The sequence below is a fragment of the Dreissena polymorpha genome, chromosome 10 (genome assembly GCF_020536995.1).
Source record: "Dreissena polymorpha isolate Duluth1 chromosome 10, UMN_Dpol_1.0, whole genome shotgun sequence".
Lineage (NCBI taxonomy): Eukaryota > Metazoa > Mollusca > Bivalvia > Myida > Dreissenidae > Dreissena > Dreissena polymorpha.
This window is the reverse complement of record NC_068364.1, coordinates 3,766,365-3,783,796: the sequence shown is the minus strand read 5'-3', so window position 1 is coordinate 3,783,796 and position 17,432 is coordinate 3,766,365. Positions and strand designations below refer to the sequence as shown.

The following is a 17,432-nucleotide window of genomic DNA, read 5'->3' as shown; positions in this document are numbered from 1 at the left end:
GAGGCCCCCTCTCTGGCATCATTCAAGAGAGGGCTATCAAGCCTAACCTGCTAATTAAAGGGACACCCTCCCAGTTACAAATTAAGCATTCAAATGACGGACTTGAGCTATGTTGGCAGGGCCTTGTGCCCTGGTACCGTCACGGAAGCTAAATTGGTCTTGACCTGATGGGTGTGAAAAGAAACTGGGGCCTCTACTACTATTTCTTGCTTTTACTTTATTTTTTTCTACCTTTACTATTGTAGCTTTACGCTTCACTTTATATTCTTGTCTTGCGCACCGTCAAAGAAATGTCAAGCCATGACAGTTTGATGAAACCATGTAGATGTAGATGTTGGAAGTGACTTAATTTCACTACCCTTGATATAATGAAATGTTAACCTTGCTTTAACTACATTTACACATACAATTTACCACCAAATATAGCAGTATTACATCAGTATTTTATGACTCAACATAATATCAAACTTTAATTCATCAGTGCCTCGCAGTTTTAAAGATCTGTTAAAATGCAGGTCACATGATCTTATATACATGTCATTATTACAGACTTTGGATTTGAATGAATCATCTTCGTCGAACCACAACACACGCTGTATGTTCTCGCACCAAAGGCTGGTCGTTACGCCATAGTCAGTCCCACATCGTGAAAATTGTGTCGCAACCCATTTTTACAGGCGTAAATTAGCGTGGTTTGATCCTCCCTCTCTTAGAGGCATGATTTGTTTGATTGATTGAATGAAAGAAGGGATTTTTCTAGAATGAATTTATTAAGGAGGAAGAGATTTTTCAAGGGCATTTCACAAAAATGTCTTTATATGCAGTAATGTTTAAGGACTTTTGGGAACAAACCCTATACTTTATTTAATATCACCTGTCAATTTAAGCTTTATTTAAAAAAAAAAAGACTCCAATTCGAAAAAAGTTTGTAAAGGAATGTTTGTAAATGAGGCCTGCCAGGTACATCAAGCCAATTTTGAGCATAATGTACTTAAGCATAATTTGTAACAAACGAGTAGATAAATGTATTCTAATCTAACTCTTCTAATCTAAAGGTGCCCACTTCCCCCCTTTAATGAAAAAAAACACTGAAGCGTTCGTAGAATGTATTTCAAATCTGGTCCTATTTATATTCTTTGCTTTTCTAGCCAAACAATTACATGTTACTTAAGAAAACCCTTGCACCTTAGTGAAAACTCCTGATTCATGGGGAATATTTTTCTCCATTTATTTCACCAAATTTCGGACCCAACCTGCCAAGCCAAAAGTATATTTCCACCAAAATAATATCCCCTCAGGCCTCTGGAAAAAAATTCATTTTAAGTTTATATTTTTCTTTAAGTACACAAAATATTTTAATGCCTTAATACGAACTTTCTAAATTCTGATATTTGCTTTGTGCTTTTAAAACTGTGTCTTTTGCATTATGTAATTGATATTTTACGTGAGTACATCATGGTGTTGTAAGGTTCCTCATTGATTCCTAACCAGCACTAATGTATGTTTCTTGTCAATATTGATTGATATTAAGAAGTCAATGCCACACTTGACCACATTTCTTAAATTTTCAAATGATTGTAATTATTTTGTGGTTTCAATATAGACCTTTGTATCAGTGTTGTGATTTGTCAGTGGTCAGTTTTGTATTGTTTATTTTCATTTTCCAATGTACGAGATCAATGACCAATTATCATTGTCAATTAATTTGAGTCACGAACTTGATGTTTCGGTACTATCGATCCCAGTAGTCTTATCGACTTCAATACTTTTGGGAATGTCTGATGTTGCAGTGTTCTCTGCAGAGCTCCAGGTAAGGATTTAGTCTAAAGGGTATTTCACCGTCCCCTGATATTATTGTTAAAGCGTATTTTACTCCTTTGTTTCAGCCATAAAGGGTATTTAGGAATATTTAGGGGTATTTTCCATTTCCATAGAAAACTGACAAAGTAAATAGCGTGTTTAATCTAGAAATATTATTACCGGTATTTGTTATTTATATTATTAAATGCAAACAGAACTAGAAATGGCGCGGCAGAGGCCGACGCGTATCCCCACGCCGAATGTTTGACCTAGGTGTGCCCCAGGGTTGGTAATGGGGCCATGCATAGCTGAGATTGACCGTATTGTCATAAGAGAAGTTCATCATCAATTAGAAGTGAATTGGTGTAGAAATGAAGAAGTTATAGTAAAAGGCAATTTTGGGTGGGTGTGACATATGTGGGCAGGGCGCCCCAGGGTTGGTAATTGTGCCATGCATAGTTGAGATTGACCGTATTGTCATAAGAGAGGTTCAGTATCAATTTGAAGTGAATCGGTGTAGAAATGAAGAAATTATAGTAAAAGGCAATTTTGGGTGGGTGTGGTCTATGTGGGCGGGGCGCCCCAGGGTTGGTAATGGGGCCATGCATAGTTGAGATTGACTGTATTGTCTTAAGAGAAGTTCAATATCAATTTGAAGTGAATCGGTGTAGAAATGAAGAAATTATAGTAAAGGCAATTTTGGGTGGGTGTGGTCTATGTGGGCGGGGCCCCAGGGTTGGTTATGGGGCCATGCATAGTTGAGATTGACCCTAATGTCATAAGAGAAGTTCAGTATCAATTTGAAGTGAATCCGTGTAGAAATGAAAAAATTATAGTAAATGGAATTTTTTTGTTGGGTGTGGCCTATGTGGGCGGGCGCCCCAGGGTTGGGATTGGGGCCATGCATAGTTGAGATTGACCCTAATGTCATAACAATAGTTCAGTATCAATTTGAAGTGAATCCGTGTAGAAATGAAAAAATTATAGTAAATGGAAATTTTTGGTGGGTGTGGCCTATGTGGGCGGGGCGCCCCAGGGTTGGGAATGGGGCCATGCATGGTTGAGATTGACCGTATTGTCATAGGTGAGGTCCAGTATCAATTTGAAGTGAATCGGTGTAGAAATAAAGAAGTAAATGTAAAATAACCTAAAAAAATGAGTGATAATTTCTGACGCAGCCCCACCCCAACCCCTATAACTTTTGACCCAGGGGTCAGATCAAAATTCCAAATAGTGCAGGGTCGCACATATGCTCATAGCTACCATGTGTGTAAATTTCAAGGTTCTAGTGCTTTTAGTGTAGGAGGAGATAGTGGCCAAGACGGACGGACAGACGGACGGACAGACGGACGGACGGACGGCGGAGATCACCACAATATCCCCACCTTTTTTTCAAAAAGCGTGGGGATAATGAATTTAAAATGACGATATGAACAGACTTTCTTTAAAAATATTCCTGCAGGAGCTGCTGGTCGCTTTCAAAGTCCCTTTTTGATCCACAAACATGATGGGCCGCCATTTTATAACAAGCTAATTTTGATTGACTTACTTTTGATTCAAATGTAAACTTACACTAAAAACTCAACTGGTTTATTGTTTAAACCAGTTACGCATTTTAATCAATTTTAAATATGTACCAAGATTTGTATTGCGTTTTGTTAGGTACTGGGCCGATTTTTAATGTGTTTTTAGCTCACCTGAGCACAGCGTGCTCATGGTGAGCTTTTATGATCGCTTTTTGTCCGTTGTGTGTTGTGCGGCGTCAACATTTGCCTTGTTAACTCTCTAGAGGCCACATTTATTTCCAATCTTCATGAAATTTGGTCAGAAGATTGATTTCAATTATATCTTGGATGAGTTCGAAAATGGTTACGTTTGCTTGAAAAACATGGCTGCCAAGGGGCGGGGCATTTTTCCTTATATGGCTATATATGGCTATAGTAAAATCTTCTTAACACTCTAGAGGCCACATTTATTGTCCAATCTTCATGAAACTTGTTCAAAAGATTCATCCCAATAATATCTTGGACGAGTTCGAAAATGATGCCTGTTGGTTTAAAAACATGGCCACCACGGGGCCGGGGCTATTTTCCTTATATAGCTATAGTAAAACCTTGTTAACACTCTAGAGGCCACATTTATTTTCCAATCTTCGTGAAACTTGGTCAGAAGATTTGTCCCAATAATATCTTGTTATCTCAGGTGAGCGACTTTGGGCCTTTCAGGCCCTCTTGTTTTTATTTTTTCAATGCTTAAATACGCAGATACGCCTCTTATCTGGAGCTCTGGTTCTCTAACCCAAAAGACAGCAATATTTTGTAAACTTCCTTAAAAGGTCACATCTATAAAAATCCCTTTTGTTATGCAGGGTATATTTTCATCCTCTTTTCGCCATTCAGCTCATGCAAAAGGATTTTTTTCCCCAAAAAACAAATTTTCCTTTTGAAAAAAGAAAATGATTGCTTCTGTTAATTTATAATAAAGATTTTAATAAAAAAGTAAATAAAAATAATGTTCAGTTTTCCCCTTCAAGATATTTTGCTTAAAAATTCTTTCTGGAAGGGCCCTGGCCCCATGGTTCAAGGGAATAGGGAGTGAGAATATGCCCTGGTTGTATTCATACCTATGGCGTACCATTTGGGTCGAAAGTCAACAAGACCTACTAGGTAAAAAGAAAAATGAACTTCTACATTTTTTTGTACTTGAACGTACAAAATTGTACTTCGACGTACAGTTTTTACCGACCCTTGAGTGTTAGCCAATCAGAAGACGCCTTACATCTGTTACTTTAAGAGATATTTGACATTGAACATTATTATTATTATTATTATTTATACCAAATTATGCGACTATCGACCGCTAGCTCATAGATATTATGCGTATTTATGGACCTGGCGGAATTAACCTCTGACTTAAATGCAAATTATGGTTATCACAAAATACGACCAAACCAGGATGGTTATTATACATTTTTAATCCCGTAATCGTTTGGTAATTGTTTGGTTACCGTTGGGAATTTCCTACACAGTAATGCGCTGGACCGTGATACTCCGCCCTGCATGGTCAATAAATACTCACAATATGCTTGATAATTTTAATTTTAAAAAAGGTGACCTTGAATCTTCTTCAAATTGGTATAATTTTTTTTTGTTAATCTATTTCAATGCATTAAATACTTGAAACTTTTTTTTTTTCAATTTTGCTATTTTTATGAATTTTGTCCTCAATTAAAAAAGAGATTTTAAACATTTATTATGAATAAATCTGAAGGAAAAGCGGCTCAAGAGACGAGTGTTTTGATTGGCTGTTCTGAAAATTTGTATGTTAAAGTACAAACATGTATGTGGAAGTACAAATTGTACTTCGACGTACAAATGTATTCTTCGAAGTGTATTTCTCATTTTACCTAGTAGGTCATGTTGACTTTTGACCCAAATGGTAAGCCATGCATGCCATGCTGTCATCCAGCCACCTGCATAACCTTCTCCAGGGTTAAATTTTCACCAGATGATTTTACTGTTTTACCTTGGCACTACCACCATGCCTTAACTCCAAAATCAGTAATTCTGTGAGGCTTATGTTCTGATCATGGTTTAATGTGTAGAATTAGGTGTCATTTTTTGACATTTATCTTACAAAATACTGGTTTTTGATATGCTAAGACATGTCGAATGCTGTCGATGTATTTTTTCCATATTCGGTCAGTAGCTTTTCATATTAGTTAAGGAATGTAAGTAATTCTACCACATTGGCACACGCATGCACATTAGAATGAGAAGGGAGCTTATCGTGGGTTATTACCCTGATATACCAACGGTTGTTTAAAGTGACATCACTTTGATTGTCCGCGCACTGTTTATGAATGAAGACGACGTCATTTGATTTTCATTGCTGTGGTGACGTCACGTTTTCGCGGAAAAGTGGAGGACGTTTGGTTAATATAATTCTCATTTATAACCTTAAAATCGCGGATAAGTTATGAATGAAATCGTGTTAGAATTTAAAAATAATCGGAGGGTAACCGCTGGTTATTGCGGTAATAACAAACGGTATGTCATTCCGATCCTAATTCCTAAGCATCGGAACTTCATACCGTTGGTTATTACCGAAATAACCAACAGTTACCCATTGATTATTTCTTAAATAGACAATTTCATTGAATACAGTGTGTACCTTTTCTCCTGATATTAGGTTGATTCTGGAGAAAGAACAATAATGTAACTGTAAGATAAATTAGTTTAATGGCTTCTTACTGACCACTTAATAAGCTACGCTCTAGCCCAATATATTTTCACTGTATCACACAGAAGCTGTTTGCAATGTTTTTTCAGTGTTTTTCTTTGTTAAAAAGCTGGTCTGGTATTTTTCCCTGTTCCCAATGGAAAAAGTATATATTTTTCCCAACTGGGACTTAAAAATTCCCAAGTGAATGTTTCCAAAGTTTTCAACAACAACAATTTTTTTTTATAGATTTCAACATTTTTATCATATCCTAACCAGCCATAAAAGTTCAATATAATACTGAAAACACTCCTATTCTCAATTTAAAACATTTGCTAGCAAAACAGCAACAACACAGATTTCCCAATTTAAGTCAAAACACCACAAATTTTTCCAAATCAAAAGGACCTGGCCCCATTTCCAAAATGGTAAAAAACGTTACGTTATTTTGCAATACTGCAGTGTTTATTTTGCAATATGGCAGTGTTTATTTTGCAATATTGCTGTGTTTATTTTGCAATATTGCAGTGTTTATTTGCGGCAAAATATTCAAACAGCTTGAAACAATTATTTAATTGTAATAAAATCTGGTATTTGTAGGGGAAGTGAAAAAGGTGACCCGGAGAAGTGCCCCCTCAAAGATTTTTAACTGGGCGGAGAACTGCCCCCTTACTGTTTTTTATTGGGCGGAGAACTGCCCTCCTGCTGAAAAATAGGAGGCGGAGAAGTGCCCCCTTGTCAGAATTGATGACCCGAGAAGTGCCCCCTAAATAAAGAAATTTTGCAGCGAGTAAAGTCAATATATAGAGCGAGTATGACCATGACAAAAATGCCAGTAAATTTCTTGCTAATATGGCTGGAAAGTGAGCGAAATTTCCAAAATAATATACAAGTAATAAAAGGTATAAAATGGTAAAAAATACCTGCCTCGGCATGGACTTCGGTATATTGATAATCATGTGATTTTCCCCTAAGAAAGAAATCCTTTTTTGCTAATTAAAAGTTTTCGCGGTTGAAGTATTTGATATTTTCCCCGTAATTAAAATAAACAATTAGTATGTAATTTATAACATCCTTATGCAAGCTGAACACAATAATTTATTTGTTTGTTTTCACCAATTACGGATTTCGACGGTTCAATATAATAAACCAGTATGCGGCTTTCTTCAAAGGTAACAAGTGCTCAACAATTAAAGTCGGCCCGGTTTACCAATTAAAAGATTGCAGTGCTTATCTTTAAAGGTAACACATTCTCAGCCAGCCTAGTTAACTTCAAATTAAAGCAAACTGAAAACGATTTTTTTTTTTGAAAATGCATGACACGCTTTTCTCAAAATGCAAACTGTTTCCATCAAATGTATAAAATACGACATGGACTGTCAAATATCACAAGATACTATATATAAGCATCCATTTTGCCTATTGAATTAAATTTATTATTAGAAAATTTACGTATTGTTTCGCTATTTTATTTTTGGTCAATACTATATTTTTGTGTACATTAATTCCAATGTAATTTTCTTGCATAAGTACTACATGCACTACATGTACTTAGTTGCACGTCTATATTTAGTTACGACACATTGTCTGTTTTAACACACACGCTTTTCCTGAGTGGACTTGACTATGTTTCGCGCTCTTATGAAAATACGACTTTTACATGGCATTCGTGTATAGTGATTGGTGCAAATGCGTATACACAGGGACTTAAATAATATTATCACGTGGATGTTGAAAATTTGTGTTATTCAGTTCAATTAATGGAAATATACTTGTACTGAAATTAAATTGTTACCGGATAAAATGGGTACGGGTATAACGTAAAATTACCCGTATGTATTGTTTTCACTACGTACTCGCCATAAGCAATTGATTGCTCACCATTTGCATCGAAACTTCACATTAGAAACCATTGTTGTTTGAGAAACTGTTTGCGAGAAAAAGGTGAAATGATGATGCCTGACGTTTCATGGTAATTGAAGTTGACACAGGGGGCAGTTCTCCGCCTCTTGAACTATTGTGAGGGGGCAGATCTCCGCCTACTTAATTCTTACAGGGGAGCAGTTCTCTGCCCATACAGATTTAATGGGAGGGCACCTCTCCGCCCCCTTTAAAATAAGGGGGCAGTTATCTGGGGGGCACTTTTGAAGTCATTTATCTATTCAATTTTTCTGTATACATTATGTGCCAAAACCTTGACAAATTAAGGTGAAATACATGCATTCATCAAGATGATGTATCTGCAGTAACCCAAACATGGAGTATTTGTTTAATTTATGCCCCTTTTAACACATTTTTGTTAAATTTGGTAACAAACATTTGTTTCTTTGTGAATTTATAATAGTTAAAATGTACAAATTCTGAACTTTGTCAAATCAGTTGAAATCATCCATGACAATTGTGAATATGACCAATTTTCTTCAAGATTAAGTTAAACTTATGGTCTCTAGAGTGATGTTAAGTTTTTCGGACAGTTGACCTGGCGAGTCTACAGGTTGTGAACTTGTCTCTATAATGACTGTTTACTTGAGCTTTTTTATGCCCCCTTTCGAAGAAAAGGGGGCATATAGTGATCGGACTGTCCGTCTGTCTGTCTGTCCGTCTGTCTGTCTTTCCGTAACACTTTGCATTTAGGTTTCGAAAAATGCTCATAACTTCTATGTCCCTTGAGATAGAACCTTCATATTTGGTATGCATGTGTATATGGACGAGGCCTTTCCATATGCACAAAAATTTTCACCCCTGTGACCTTGACCTTGAACTTAGGGTCCGCGTTTAGGTTTCGAAATCTGCGTTTAAGTTTCGAAAAATGCTCATAACTTCTATGTCCCTTGAGATATAACCTTCATATTTGGTGTGCATGTGTATATGGACGAATTCCATTCGCACAATTTTTTTATCCCTGTGACCTTGACCTTGAACTTAGGGTCCGCGTTTAGGTTTCAAAATCTGCATTTAGGTTTTGAAAAATGCTCATAACTTCTATATCCCTTGAGATATAACCTTCATATTTGGTATGCATGTGTATATGGACAAGGCCTTTCCATACGCACATAAACTTTGACCCCTGTGACCTTGACCTTGAACTTAGGGTCCGCGTTTAGGTTTTTGAAAAAAGCTCATAACTTCTATCAAGCGTTTATAAGGGGCATAAGTCATCCTATGGTGACAGCTGCAGGGTCTTCCCCAGGCCATTTAAGCGCCCCTTGCCGGGGCGCTTGAATTTCGAAATCAGAGTCCCCGGGGCGCTTGAAATTTTTCGATCAGTGTATTCTTCAGTAAAAGAAAGTGGAGATTGTCCAAAACAATCAAGGTTTCCCTATCAGTGTATCAATATTCCCTGTTTTAAAAGAGCACTCGGTACCTACTTTCACAAGTAATCGCCATAAACACCACATGGGGTAATGGATAATTCACTGATAAGAGAATAGCATGACGCGCGTATCGATTATTCTAGCCACATTACACGGTCATTTAAATGCTGAAAAGGATGTATCTGGTAACTTTCCAGTCGTCAAACTGTGAAGTTCATCTTCCAATCGGTTACGCGAATGCTTATGAGGGCGGGGTTAACTATCGACCATTATTTTTGATTGACATCGGGCATGAAGTACCGTTAAGAGTTTATCGCAGCTTAATTAGCAAGAAGTTGTACCATTTGAGTAATATAAAACCGGTAATTAGTACAGTACAGAACATTAAAGACGGTTTCGGGCATCATCATCACACCTTTTTACTGTAAACAAGTGTTACCTATGACTCATAATTAATACGAGAACTTAATTGCAAGTGGTAAACAATTAATTATTATAGCGAGTAAGTTGTGCAAATGACTCCCGGTTACAATTATGTGATAACAATTTATTTAATTCCAGTACATGTATATTTCAAAATGTCCATTTATAGAACTTATTCACCCCGTTTTTCTGACATTTATTCGACACGTTATGCGCTTTAACAAATTTTCATTGAATTAATTACGCACACTTGTAAATGTTTCGTCCGATAATCGATAGTTAGAAGACTGATGATGGCAACCGGCCGTGATCCTCGTGGACAACGTGAATTTCATGCATAATTCCGTCAAAACATTTATTCGACTCGTAAAGTGTTTAAACAAATTATCGTTGAATTTATAACGCAACGGTTAATATTTGTTGATATCTCAAATGGGAATAATTAAATTTGTAATCCGAAACCCATTCCCGTAAGTCGATGTTAGCGCGTTTTTAATCCGAAACACACTTCCGAATGTAAATGTTACTGCAACATTAAATATTTTTGCTCCAAATTTATTTTGTGTCGAATCTTTTTCTCGATAAAAAAGAGCGCAAAAATTATGCAGCATGTACAACGTCGCGTCTATTGCATACAAATGGCGTGTATTGAGCGTTTTAACAAGCGCACAACAGGTCAGGGGATTGACGCATATTCAGAGGCAATATTTCATCAAATCTATAAATAGTCACTTAAAAAATGGCAAGGTTTGTGTTAAAGAAATAACTGAAAGCTTTTATCGTAAATATTTACAAGAAAGAGATTGATAAAAACGGAGTAAACGGGATTATCGGGTAATAAATAGAAACTTGAAAAAAGTAAGTATACAGTAATAGAGTCGAGTTGAAACGGATGTATTGGGGAATCGTTCGAGTCGGGATTTTACTATCTGTGCGGAAAAGTTTTAAAACAATTAAACAATAAAAAAAAAATATTTTTAAATGACTGGGGGATTTTTTTTGAAGAGTCATAGCGCACCAAATGACGTCTTTTGACGCTGTTTTTCTTTGAGTTATAACGCACCACAGAACGTGAATTGACACGTTAAATTAAAAAAAATCAACATCGGGAGGGCCCTCCCGAACCCACCCCCGCTCGGCCCCGGGGCGCCTGAAAAAATTCCTGGGGAAGGCACTGCTGAGCTCTTGTTTATAAAAACTTTCAGATATTTAGGTGCTTTTTGGTTTGTGAGTCCACCTACATGAATTACGGATCAAGTTTGAGATTCGTTCCCGTCCATTGATTTTTGAAGAAGTTATGGGCCTTGGACTTTAAAAATAACACGTTATGATTTTTTTCAAAATTGCTTTCAGATTCTGTCCAAGGCAGGTTTGTCAAATATCAATAGACAATAACTTTGTCACGATATTTTCAGTTGGAATATAGCTGTTGTGTGGCTTCAAGGCATGTATAGGGGCATTTGTGTTTCACAAACGCAGGTCTTGTTTGTAGTATGTATAGTGCTATGGTTGCATGAGATTTTTGCTTAAAGTATTGTGCTATGTTTAAACAGGATTTTTACTTAATGCATTGTCTTGATACAGGATATCTGCGTAATATGTATATTAAATGTGTCATCTTTTACTGCAGTACTGAAGTTACTAGCAGAATATTATCAAAAGTACTGTGTCATGCCTGATATTATGCTTTATGGGTAGTCTTCTAATTTGTTTATCTGCCAATATAACTATGATGCAATTTAAAAATACAAAGAAAACAATTAAGAATACATCTTTTAGCCAAACAACTCTTAGAACTAGGAACAAACAACATTTTAGTGTTAAATTATTGACTTGTGTCACATGAATCAGGGTTTTTTTTGGCCCGATTTTATAGCCGAAATTTTTTTAGAAAGAAGTGTCTAATGCATATTTTATCTCAATTTTAATTCAATTACATCTAACAAAGTATTATATGATTTAATTTGAATAATTATAAAGAGTTATGTCAAATTTATTATTTCCCTAATCAGTGGACTTTTCGTGTGAAAAAAAAAGGCTAATGAAATTATTTTCCCAATTTCATGAAAATGCCGATAAAATTCCCAATTCCAAAGCCATGGGCTATCTTCCCAAAAAGTGGAAAAAAAAACCTGCATGAATATTTAATGAAAGATTTGCGATCAAGATAATTTGAATAACAAAACATAATATTGTGGATTTAGGTCAATTTTATTTGTACCATATGTAAATAAACAGAAAAAATGAATGTGTTTACTGAAATGTGAATACCAACTATTAAATGTCAACCTAACTTATAGTGAGCTTTTGTGATCACGTTTTGTCAGTTGGGTGTCATGAGGCCAGATTTATTGCCAAATTATATTTGGGTCGAGTTTAACACTGGGTCACCTGATGGCCTTGGGCTTTATACCAGGGTTATAAAATTACACTTTTACCTTATTAGCCCAGTCACTTGTTATTTAAAAAGATTTGTATCTTTTTTTAAATCGATGATCTTTTTGTAGTTTTGAAGTTTGTGTGTTTTGTTTTAAGGATAAAGTTTTTTTACTCTAAAAATCGACTAGTCGATACAAATATTAGGGCTTTAGGCTCAAGCTCATTTATATCCCCGATGTTATGCTTACACAGGAGTTCTGGTAAAGTTTTGTCACAATGTGGAGTGGTCAAAAATTAAGCCCAGTTCGGAGCCCCAATGCCAGTCCGAAAGTGCCACGGAAAAACAAACCTGGGGTAACTGGCATTAAATTAGAATATACAAAATTATTATGTATTCAGTGTATTCAGTGTTATATGTAGTGTAAACATAATTTTAACAATTTACTAAATCCATACTGTACTCATACACTAATATACTTTGTAAAATACATGTATACAAAATGTCACACATGGCAAAAACCATGTTAAACTATTTACAGGCTAGGCTGTAATATGAAGAGGATAATGTACAGGACAGTTGTACATTTCACCTTCCTCAACTAGCTAAATATCATTGTGTTTGACTAAAATAGAAAAATAATAATTAGCTTGTTAAAGTTTAAGATTTGTAAAGAATATAAAATGTTAAAATAGGAAAATAAACATAATTAGACATAATTTATTTATTGTCTTTTACTGATAAATATTAATGATATTGTTCCGCCGCCGGCCACCCCTGCCTTGGTGGTATGGTAACGGGACAAGGTTCCAGGCATATGCAGGCAGGTCCGTTGTTGCACAACACCGATATTTAATATTTGTATGGAAGGATGGCGAAGTCCAAGTTACGGTTAAGACATTGATTTATTTTTCTATTGGGTTCGCATGGTATTCATATAATGGCATTGGTAATTACATAATACAAGTACATAGGGTTATACACATGCAAAATCTGGTACATTGATGAATTATAATATTGTCATATCTAGGCATAACTGTCTCTGAGCTCCGTACCCATCATAACAATGGACAAACATGGCCGCTGTTTATTATTATTGTTGGACATCAGGAAAGTAACTGGTTATTTATTGTAACATATACGGAGCAGCTCCGGGTGGAACTGTTCTGAAAATACAGGAATGTTTACTTTGTTATATACCTCGCTTTCTGTCATCCGGAGTGGTTGATATTTAAATTACAAAGGAGGTTCCGTCGGAAAAGTGTTAGGAAAGATTGGCAAATGCTCCGGAAGAGTCTGGGTTTATATACCCTATGAATCACTCCGGATGACGTCATAAAAATGATGACGTGTACTAGAGCTGCAACGATTCACGAACAGCTCGATTCGATTTCGATTTCAGATACTGATTTTTTCGATTCGATTCATATTTAAACCTAGTTTTATCATATATTCACTCTTCTGCCTCAAAATTAACATTTCTGTTCAAAAGTGTCGCATACCTAGATATCTTGGGCATTTTTCAAATTGTGTGTTTGTTTGATATAGTTTGGTTGGTTCAACAGTGTTTTAAAAACTGTTGAAAGTGTGTTAAATTAACATTTGTAAGAAATATTTTGCAAGAAACTGCCAATTGTCTTTCAAACTATGTCAATATTTAAATAAAACACATAAAAAAGAAAAGCAAATTAGGACTCAATTTTAATATAAAAAAACTTCTGACTAGAAGATTGTGTTGAATACACAATAATATATAATAAAATAAATAATCATAAGAGCATCTAGAATCAGTGGAGTGATAGTATTATCACTTTTATACTTATATCCACAACCGCTACAAGCACGTCTACCATTGTGCCGTGACAGCATCACCTGTTACCTGTAGGACAAAGCACATTCTCTTATAAACTTAACAAATTCCCAACAGAAACAGAACTACTTTCTGGCTTGCGACTTGAGTAGTTGCACTTGTGCTACCTCTTAGTCTTGCTAAATCAACGTTATGTTTGCATCCGTGAAGCACAGTTTACACTTTGCTTTATCGGGAGGGCAATCATCCCGAAACCAAAATACAGCCACACTTTTGATTTAAGCTTCTTAAGCGCATCTGATAATTTCAATTTGTCGGCAACAACTTGTTCAGCCATTTTGATGCTTTTTCCGAAAGTAGACCGTAACGCGCTTATTGATTGGATGACTAAAGTAATAAGCAGCCAATCGCGCGCGTCGTAATTACAGGTAAAGATAAAACCTATACCTTCCAGAATCAAATAGTCAGAATACAGCGAACTTTACATATCTATGTATATATATGTCTATATGTTAAAGAATCGAATCGAATTTGGTAGGTTTGGTATCGTAATCGAATCGACGCATTTCGAACCGATTTTCGATGCATCGGATCGAATCGTTGCAGCTCTAACGTGAACGGAGCTCTGTAGAATAAGAATTTACGGTCATAACCAAGCAACGTTTCGGCGATGTTCGTAGCGCACGGAACATGCCGAAGCGTATAGTTTGAAGTCAACATGTATATTTAAGGATAATATATTCTTAATAACTATAGTAAACCAACATAAACTCAGACATCTTGCTAGTTAGAGTGAAAACAATAGAATATAATTTAGCATCCATTATACTGCAAAAGATTGAGGGAATGCCCATGACGACAATTCGATTCGTCTCGGAATTAGTAGAGCTGCAACGATTCACCAACAGCTCGATTTGATTCAATTTCGATTTCAGACACTCCGATACCGATTTTTTCGATTCGATTCATATTCAAACCTAGTTTTATCATATATTCACTCTTCTGCCTCAAAATTAACATTTCTGTTCAAAAGTGTCGCATACCTAGATATCTAGGGCATTTTTCAAATTGTGTGTTTGTTTGATATAGTTTGGTTGGTTCAACAGTGTTTTAAAAACTGTTGAAAGTGTGTTAAATTAACATTTGTAAGAAATATTTTGCAAGAAACTGCCAATTGTCTTTCAAACTATGTCAATATTTAAATAAAACACATTAAAAAAAAAGCAAATTAGGACTCAATTTTAATATAAAAAAACTTCTGACTAGAAGATTGTGTTGAATACACAATAATATATAATAAAATAAATAATCATAAGAACATCTAGAATCAGTGGAGTGATAGTATTATCACTTTTATACTTATATCCACAACCGCTACAAGCACGTCTACCATTGTGCCGTGACAGCATCACCTGTTACCTGTAGGACAAAGCACATTCTCTTATAAACTTAACTAGAAATGGCGCGGCAGAGGCCGACGCGTATCCCCACGCCGAATGTTTGACCTAGGTGTGCCCCAGGGTTGGTAATGGGGCCATGCATAGCTGAGATTGACCGTATTGTCATAAGAGAAGTTCAGTATCAATTAGAAGTGAATTGGTGTAGAAATGAAGAAGTTATAGTAAAAGGCAATTTTGGGTGGGTGTGGTCTATGTGGGCGGGGCCCCAGGGTTGGTAATGGAGCCAATGCATAGTTGAGATTGACCGTATTGTCATAAGAGAGGTTCAGTATCAATTTGAAGTGAATCGGTGTAGAAATGAAGAAATTATAGTAAAAGGCAATTTTGGGTGGGTGTGGTCTATGTGGGCGGGGCGCCCCAGGGTTGGTAATGGGGCCATGCATAGTTGAGATTGACTGTATTGTCATAAGAGAAGTTCAATATCAATTTGAAGTGAATCGGTGTAGAAATGAAGAAATTATAGTAAAGGCAATTTTGGGTGGGTGTGGTCTATGTGGGCGGGGCCCCAGGGTTGGTTATGGGGCCATGCATAGTTGAGATTGACCCTAATGTCATAAGAGAAGTTCAGTATCAATTTGAAGTGAATCCGTGTAGAAATGAAAAAAATATAGTAAATGGAATTTTTTGGTGGGTGTGGCCTATGTGGGCGGGCACCCCAGGGTTGGGATTGGGGCCATGCATAGTTGAGATTGACCCTAATGTCATAACAAAAGTTCAGTATCAATTTGAAGTGAATCCGTGTAGAAATGAAAAAATTATAGTAAATGGAAATTTTTGGTGGGTGTGGCCTATGTGGGCGGGGCGCCCCAGGGTTGGGAATGGGGCCATGCATGGTTGAGATTGACCGTATTGTCATAAGAGAGGTCCAGTATCAATTTGAAGTGAATCGGTGTAGAAATAAAGAAGTAAATGTAAAATAACCTAAAAAAATGAGTGATAATTTCTGACGCGGCCCCACCCCAACCGCTATAACTTTTGACCCAGGGGTCAGATCAAAATTCCAAATAGTGCAGGGTCGCACATATGCTCATAGCTACCATGTGTGTAAGTTTCAAGGTTCTAGTGCTTTTAGTGTAGGAGGAGATAGTGGCCAGGACGGACGGACAGACGGACGGACGGCGGAGATAACCACAATATCCCCACCTTTTTTTCAAAAAGCGTGGGGATAACAAATTCCCAACAGAAACAGAACTACTTTCTGGCTTGCGACTTGAGTAGTTGCACTTGTGCTACCTCTTAGTCTTGCTAAATCAACGTTATGTTTGCATCCATGAAGCACAGTTTACACTTTGCTTTATCGGGAGGGCAATCATCCCGAAACCAAAATACAGCCACACTTTTGATTTAAGCTTCTTAAGCGCATCTGATAATTTCAATTTGTCGGCAACAACTTGTTCAGCCATTTTGACGCTTTTTCCGAAAGTAGACCGTAACGCGCTTATTGATTGGATGACTAAAGTAATAAGCAGCCAATCGCGCGCGTCGTAATTACAGGTAAAGATAAAACCTATACCTTCCAGAATCAAATAGTCAGAATACAGCGAACTTTACATATCTATGTATATATATGTCTATATTTTAAAGAATCAAATCAAATTTGGTAGGTTTGGTATCGTAATCGAATCGATGCATTTCGAACCGATTTTCGATGCATCGGATCGAATCGTTGCAGCTTTAACGTGAACGGAGCTCTGTAGAATAAGAATTTACGGTCATAACCGAGCAACGTTTCGGCGATGTTCGTAGCGCACGGAACATGCCGAAGCGTATAGTTTGAAGTCAACATGTATATTTAAGGATAATATATTCTTAATAACTATAGTAAACCAACATAAACTCAGACATCTTGCTAGTTAGAGTGAAAACAGTAGAATATAATTTAGCATCCATTATACTGCAAAAGATTGAGGGAATGCCCATGACGACAATTCGATTCGTCTCGGAATTAGTAGAGCTGCAACGATTCACCAACAGCTCGATTTGATTCGATTTCGATTTCAGACACTCCGATACCGATTATTTCGATT

The 17,432-nt window shown here is 36.4% G+C and overlaps 1 protein-coding gene across 7 annotated transcripts in view; it reads left to right on the top strand.

Moving 5' to 3' along the window:
- The window catches only part of LOC127848826 (pyruvate kinase PKM-like), a 100,970-nt gene that overhangs the window by 12,549 nt on the left and 70,989 nt on the right, over positions 1-17,432 (top strand). The gene's annotated exons all lie outside the window — the stretch shown is intronic.